Here is a 6,544-nt window from a genome sequence, read left to right as displayed (position 1 = left end):
ATTGATTAAGCTTATCATGCAATTTTACCAAGGTTTAAAGTAACAGCACAAAGCTCTAATCAGTCATATTAAATGATGCATCAAGGCCAATACTGTAATGACATAAAATAGATATTTTTTAATTTTGCCAGAGTACCTGGTTGGTTTCACATCTTGTTCAACCACTTACCAGAGGGGACAAGATACCTCTTTTTTGAAAAATCATCAAACAGCTTGAAAAAAAGGGTTAAGTGCCATGACCGAATTCAAACAAGCTTTGCTGCGGCCACAACAAAGAGTACTAACCACTATACAATTACAGCTGTTAACTAGTCACAAAAATAAAAAAATAAAAAATGCATGTTCCTGTAAGTAGATATTTATTTTAAATGAAAAAAAAAACAATAACTCCCAAAAAAATGACACTGAATTTTGTTTCAGTTCAACTTACGAAAACCAGTGAGCTTGCCAGGAGTCGAACCTAGAATCTTCTGATCTGTAGTCAGACAGTTATCCATTCCGCCACTAGCCCTATGTGAAAAGTAGTTTTACTGTAGTACAGCTTGTGTATCGTAAACATCTTACACCAAAAGAACACACAGTCTACTACCAAAACAGGGCTTTACTGACTGCTTATGTTGGACTTTAAAATCTAGTGACCTTTGATTTGTTGCAGCCTGGGCCTTCACCAGCTTTACCTGTTGCAGCTAACCTCCACTAAAAAATTAAAGGGGAAAATTATCACAATTTCAAAAGGGTTAAAAACAATAAAAAATCAGTTCCCAGTGGCTTGTTGTATTTTTTAAAGTTTTTTTCAAAATTTTACCGGTCTCGGAATATCCCTAAATAAAGCTTTAAAGTGCCTTATTTTCGCTATCTTCGAAACCACTATCCATTTCCCTGTGACGTCACACAGTGCTGCCAATGTAAACAAAAAATGGGAATACCACAGCAAGATATAGTGACATTAGCTCGGATTCAAACTCGGATTTCAGCGACTTAAGCGATTCAACAGATTACGCATGTATTGAAACGGATGGTTGGAGTATGAACGTATTGAAGAAGAAACCGAAGCTATTGAGCGAATAACTATTGACGCTATTCATAGCCATAGCATGGCCGAATAGCTGCGTTAGCATCGCCGGTAAAATGTGCGGACCAAACCATCAGGACTTTCGCATCTTTTGACACTGGAGCAACATAAATCCGTCGATTGGTAAGTGTTTTTTTCGCATTATGTGGGTGGAAGGAAACGTAATATAGTTGCAAATGCATCTACAGGTTATCCATACATCTCTGTACCATGTCTGCTTTAGTACCGCCGGTAAATAGCATGTTAGCATCGATTAGCATAGCATGATAGCATCGATTAGCTGGCAGTCAACATCAACAAAACGCACCTTTGTGATTTCGTTGACTATCGTTGCAAATGCATCTGCAGGTTATCCATACATCTCTGTACCATGTCTGCTTTAGCACCGCCGGTAAATAGCATGTTAGCATCGATTAGCGTAGCATGATAGCATCGATTAGCTGGCATTCAACATCAACAAAACTCACCTTTGTGATTTCGTTGACTATTGTTGCAAATGCATCTGCAGGTTATCCATACATCTCTGTGCCATGTCTGCCTTAGCATCGCCGGTAAAATGTGCAGACACTCCAGCACATTCAATGGGGGTCTGGCAGCAGACACTTTCTCATCTTCGGGCCAGTGGTGCAACTTGAATCCCTCCCTGTTAGTGTTGTTACACCCTCCGACAACACACCGTCAAGGCATGATGTCTTCAAGGTTCCAAAAAATAGTCAAAAAAACGGAAAATAACAGAGCTGAGACCCGGTGTTCGTAATGTGTTGAAAATGAAAATGGCGGGTGTATTACCTCGGCAACGTCACATTTTGATGTCATCGCCTCCAGCGCGATAAACAGAAAGGCGTTTAATTCACCAAAATTCACCCATTTAGAGTTCGGAAATTGGTTAAAAAAATATATGGTCTTTTTTCTGCAACATCAAGGTATTTATTGACACTTACATAGGTCTGGTGATAATGTTCCCCTTTAAGCAAAATGCTTCTGGCAAAATTCTGGGGATCATCCAAGTTAAATACAGCTCAGAGTTGGTAACTTCGGGAGAAGAGCTTCTTTTTTGGTCAAAACCTTCTTTGTTGATGACGATGTAAAACTGGTCTAACTGTCAAAAATTAGCTTTGGGTTCAAGCAATTGGCGAGCTTGAGCTTTGACAGTTCCCAGATAGTCACTGAACATGCTGACTAATTCACTTTCACCTGAGAATGCCAATATGGCTGTTCTCTCAGATGTTGGCAAATCAGCATTGAAAAGGGCCTGGGTAGCTCAGTTGACAGACTTAATCTGAGGGTCCAGGGTTTCAAGTCCCTGTTCAGGCGGGTGATGTTAACCTCCTTACACTTTTTAAAATATAGTCCTTTGCCCCCAGGTAGCAGTCCTTGTAATCTGTATCAAGTTTAAATAGTTTAACAGGGATTGTTTTTTCTCTATTTCATTTGAAAAACTGAAACCAAAAACATCCCTCACATCCACGTCAGCTCAGGTGGGAGAGCGTTAATGCAATTATCTGAAGGATTAAAAGCAATACTTTAAACACAAATTGTAAGATAGTGTATCTGTATGAAAAAGTTATGGTTAATCTTTTGCTGTAAGTGTGTTGGATGCACCCTCACGCCAAACTGACCTCAGCTTTATTACTTCAGTTTCAAGTTATACAGTCCAAGACAAACTCCTAAGGCAACAAATTTGTGTTTGAAATAGCCCGATGTAAGGGTCAGTTAAAGACCAAACATTGGCTTAAGGAACGATACACCGTTAAACCACGTAACGGTTGTCCAAATTAAAAATGGAGGAGAGGTGTGCAACAACTGATACTAGGAGTCCACCAGCACGGCTGGTAGGTCAGGGAGAGTATTTCAGTATTGTAAAAGCCACAGAAGGTTTATTAGTTAGAAGAACTGGTTTAGAAGCACACAGAGATGTTCCGAAACCCGGGGTCGTACCAGGGACCTTCAGAACTTCAGTCTGACGCTCTCCCAACTGAGCTATTTCAGCTATATAAATATTAATCGGGTTTGCTTATTAAAATGTAACCAAGGTTTGCCCTATTGGTGACTTTTGAGGGGTTGAACGAGGCCTTTCCAAGGGGGTCTCAAAGCCTAGTATTGGTCAGCAGAACAGGCACTTGAATCCTGGAAGCTCAAAAACAATGTCTTACGCTCCATGACTGAGCATTTCAGGCTCTCTAAAAAATGTACTAAATTGTTTCTGATTAATGTTTTACTATCGAGAATGTTATGATTATTGCAAAAATTTGCCAGATTTTTCAGAAATTATGAAGTGTCACAGTTTGTTTAGCAATGGAACAAAGGGACCCAAGGATGCAGATGAATTTGAGAGTAAATAGTCTTTACTTCACAAATAAGAAAAATTCAATACAAAAATGCTCAAAAACTAGAATGCAACAAAAGGCGACGGTGCGAAAAAAGAGGAACACAAAAAGGCACCGTGATAAAAGAACAAAGGCTAAACTACAAACTAAACTAAAACTAGAGTCGAAATTGCAAGACGTGCAAACTACGACATACATACCAACTGGGTGGCACAGGGAATGGACAAGCAGGTCTGAGGCAAAAATACAAAGAGACTAGGAGGACTCATCAAACACCGTCACAGAGTGGAATAGCCAAGTACCATCCAGTTGGCCAGGTGCTGCTTATATAGTGCAGGTAAAATTAGATCCAGCTGTGCATGTCTTGCAGCTCCGCCCACAGGAAACACAGGAACTCTAAGGAAGACCAAATGTCAGAGACAAGTCTGCTGCACCAACAAGGGAAACTGAGTAGACTAACCACAAGATGGCAGCAGGTGGTGACACTTAAGGAGGCTAATAACTAAGTATTCAAGTGTAGATGAATAATAATGATAATAATAATGGATTAGATTTACTTCGCGCTTTTCTATTGTTGGATACTCAAAGCGCTCACAGAGAAGTGGGACTTAACATTCATTCACACCTGGTGGTGGTAAGCTACATCTGTAGCCACAGCTGCCCTGGGGTAGACTGACAGAAGCGTGGCTGCCAGTTTGCGCCTACGGCCCCTCCGACCACCACCAATCATTCATTCATCATTCATTCACCAGTGTGAGCGGCACCGGGGGCAAGGGTGAAGTGTCCTGCCCAAGGACACAACGGCAGCGATTCAGATGTCAATAGGTGGGAAGCGAAACCTGCAACCCTCAGGTTTCTGGCACGGCCGCTCTACGCACTACGCCATGCCACCCCTAACCATGCTTTCAACTATGAACCATGCTTAAAAAAAAGGCAGTTTAAACGGTAAAGTGCCATGAACCAGAGTTGAACCGGGGTTGCTGCGACCACAACACAGAGTACTAACCACTATAACATCACAGCTGTACCTACTCATCTTGATTGATAATGTATTTGGTCCCCTGATGTCTAACGTTGCACAATCTGCTCAAGCCACATTCTGTTTGAACGACATCATGTAAGAGCATCTCAATCCGTGTGCTAATACTTAATGTTCTGGGGAAATGTTTAGGTTTTACTCCATTGTGGTGTAAAGAACAACTGCTAAGATGTAAAATAGTCACATTTATATTGTTGTGGTCACCTTTTTCCTCACCCACTTTATTCTGATTGAATGCCTTGAGTATAAGAACAGATACAACTACCAGTTATTTATTTGCAATAATAAAGAGAAAAAACAACACATGTTTCAGTTTATAGATTAAAAAAAAAAAAAAGCAAAATAAACTTCCCAAAAAATTGCACTGAATATTGTTTCAGTTCAGTTAACAAACAACAGCACGCTGGCCAGGAGTTGAACCTTGAATTTTGCAGGCCGTAGTGAGACACTTTATCCATTGCATCAGAAGAAAGAAGAAACATCTTACTTTAGGACAGGTTGTATATCGTAAATATCTTACGCCAAAACAACACGCAGTTTACATCCTCAGGATGTAAGACATTATTTTGATTCTTATTTGAACGACATCACACAAAGATTTAATGTATGAATGAGTGAGAATGAGGGAGGGACAGTTTTTGGGCTGGTGCACTAATTGTATGTGTATCTTGTGTTGTTTATGTTGATTTTTTTTTTTTTTTTTAAAGGGTAACTGGTGATCCTTCGAGCCGGATTTGAACCACCGACCTAAGGATTTCAGCATGAGCAAATACAATCCTCTGCTCTACCAGCTGAGTTATCGAAGGTTAGTATCACCTGATACTAACTCAGATTTTTAAATCACTTTATTATCAATCAACCAATCAAACAATCAAAGTATACTTATAGCCCTAAATCACAAGTGTCTCAAAGGGCTGCACAAGCCACAACGACATCCTCGGCTCAGATCCCACATCAGGGCAAGAAAAAACTCAACCCAGTGGGATGACAATGAGAAACCTTGGAGGGGACCGCAGATGTAATTTAAAAATATACCAATATGAGACCAAGTCTTTGAAGAATGTTTTACGACCATGAATGTTAGGGATATTGCAAACAATTAAACTTCATTTAACCTGCCTGAAACCCTTTGAAACCATCTTGTTTGAATACCCTCTTGTGTACCTTGTTCAGCCATTTCACTGTTAATTGGACTTTAACAAAAGTAGCTGACTATTTGTCTCAACTGACCATTAAACGTGTGTCCCCAAGGCATTTGGCTCGAACATGTGGGGAGCATCCAAGTTAAATCCAGCTCAGAGTTGGCAACTTTGGGAGAGTGGCTTCTTTTTTGGTCAAAACCTTCTTACTTGATGACGATGTAAAAGTGGATTGATTGTCAATAATGAGGTTTGTGTTCAAGCAATTGGTGAGTTGAGCTTTGACAGTTCCCAGCTTGTCACTGATCATCCTAACTAATTCATGTTCATCTGAGGTTGCTAATATGACTGTTCTCTTAGATGTTGGGCTAATCAGGTTTGAAGAGGATCTGGGTAGCTCAGACAGCAGAGCATCACACTTTTAATCTGAGGGTCCAGCGTTCAAGTCCTTATTCATGCAGCTGATGCTAGTCTCTTTACATTTCTGCAAAGACTTCACTGAGCAGTCTTGTAACCTGTATTTAGTTTGTGTAGTTTTCAAAAGAAACCACAAATATGCCTTACAACCACTTTAGCTCAGGTGGGAGAGCGTTAAACTGATCATCTGAAGGTTAAGACGCAAAGCGTTAAACTTAAGTTGTTAGACAGTATATCTGTATGAAAGTTGTGGTTCATCTCTTGCTGTAAGTGTGTTGGATGCACCCTCACGTCACACTGAGCCCAGCTTTACTACTCTCACTTTCAAGTGATACATGTTTTTTTAGTTTTGACTGGGTTTGAGATTGATAGCAAGGTTTGCAGTATCACCAACAGTGACCCACGTGCGATCAAGGCACTTCAGTGCTACCAGTGGCGTGAACGTCCAAAGAGTTAGACAGGCTGAGAAAAAGAGCAGTGATTATTGTATCATACGCACCTTGCTCATTGCAGAAAGGTCCTGTCAACCAGCTTGTCACATTTAAAAATC

At 40.4% G+C, this 6,544-nt stretch overlaps 1 non-coding gene across 1 annotated transcript; it reads right to left on the bottom strand.

Moving 5' to 3' along the window:
• Positions 1-2,987: 2,987 nt before the first annotated feature.
• Positions 2,988-3,062, bottom strand: trnaf-gaa (transfer RNA phenylalanine (anticodon GAA)). Its single transcript has one exon. It is a non-coding gene; the product is annotated as a tRNA-Phe (tRNA).
• Positions 3,063-6,544: the final 3,482 nt, after the last annotated feature.

Source organism: Nerophis ophidion, linkage group LG28 (genome assembly GCF_033978795.1).
Source record: "Nerophis ophidion isolate RoL-2023_Sa linkage group LG28, RoL_Noph_v1.0, whole genome shotgun sequence".
Classification (NCBI taxonomy): Eukaryota; Metazoa; Chordata; class Actinopteri; order Syngnathiformes; family Syngnathidae; genus Nerophis; species Nerophis ophidion.
Note: the sequence above shows the minus strand (reverse complement) of the source record. Positions and strands in the feature narration are given on the sequence as shown.